The sequence below is a fragment of the Trematosphaeria pertusa genome (genome assembly GCF_010094035.1).
Source record: "Trematosphaeria pertusa strain CBS 122368 unplaced genomic scaffold BU26scaffold_39, whole genome shotgun sequence".
Taxonomy (NCBI): Eukaryota; Fungi; Ascomycota; class Dothideomycetes; order Pleosporales; family Trematosphaeriaceae; genus Trematosphaeria; species Trematosphaeria pertusa.
In genome coordinates this window covers 89,572-90,911 of record NW_022987250.1, presented here as the reverse complement: position 1 = coordinate 90,911, position 1,340 = coordinate 89,572, and positions in this window count along the sequence as shown.

Genomic DNA, 1,340 nt, shown 5'->3' with positions numbered 1-1,340 from the left:
TAGCTAGAATAGTAGTCTATGTTAGATTTTTCGCATATATATTATCCCTCTTAGCTAGAGCGTTAGTAGTAATCTAGTAATATATATAGATTTATTATTTATATACCTGTTGTATATATAATTAGCTAACTAATTTATTAACAATTTTAGCTAGCGTTTCTAGAAAGAGCTCTTAAAGCTCTTTAGTAAAGGTAGAGAGTATAAATAAACCTAAGGCTAATAATAGCTCTAGTATTACTAAGCTCTAGTAGAGCCTTACGAGCTTCTAGTCGAAGTTATTGTCCTAATTCTTATTAGTTATTACGTTGTGTTGCTAAACAAGGTTTTTATAATAGAAATATTAATTAGTATATTCTACTAGCAGATTCGCTGCTCTAGATTTAAGAACTATTAGGGTAAAAGAGTATTGTAGAGCTAAGGTTCTACCTCTAAATCGGCTTCGCGAGAGTTCTTCTATAGTGTTTAGATTTGTTTAGCTTTTCGATTAAGAAAGAAGTAAAGGGGGGAGGTATTTAGCTACTAGCAGAGTAGCTAATTATTAGCTCTACTAGCAGAGTAGAGGATTGTTAATTTTTTATAATTTGTAAAGAGAGGGGGGAAGGTTTCCGCACGTAGAAGTTCTATAGAAGTTCTCCTGTATATAGAGCTCTTAATAGCTCTCTTTAGCTTAGTACTAGTATCTTTCTACTACTAACTAGATTTGCTAGTAGTCTTATATAGCGCTAGAGGTAAGTAATTAATTAGTACGTTAATAGATTCTTAGAGTAAGCGACTAGGCTCTTATAGCTCTAATTCTTAGTATTAGCTATTAGTAAACGCTTCTTAATAAGGCTACTTAGTTTAGCTAGATATTATACCGCCGTCTCTAGCTAAAGGGGTATTAACCTTTAGATAATATAAGAGCTAGGTCCGCGGTCTTTACTGCTATAAGCGCCTCTAAAACACCTAGCTAAGTAAGTTAGCTATAGGTAGCACTATCTCTATAAGCTATAAGAATAAGAGGTACTAGTAGAGTAGGTTAAGTTAAATTTAGCTATCTAAAGGTAAGAAGTAGAAGAATACTCTAAGAGCTCTCTATATACACAGGGTGCCTATGCCAAGGCGCTAGGCAGGGTTATATAACTTAGGCGGAGCCGAGTTAGGCTAAAGCACTAAGTTAGAGCCGAGTTAGACTATTACAAGTCTCTTATAACTTAGAGCGCTACTTCTCTAAGAACTTTATAATAGTAAGAAGTTCTTTATTATAGATCTTATAGTTATACTTAGTAGCGCTATACTTACTTAAGAAGTACGTAATAGAGTAGAGTACGCTAGTATTATTATACTATAAGAGTACGCTC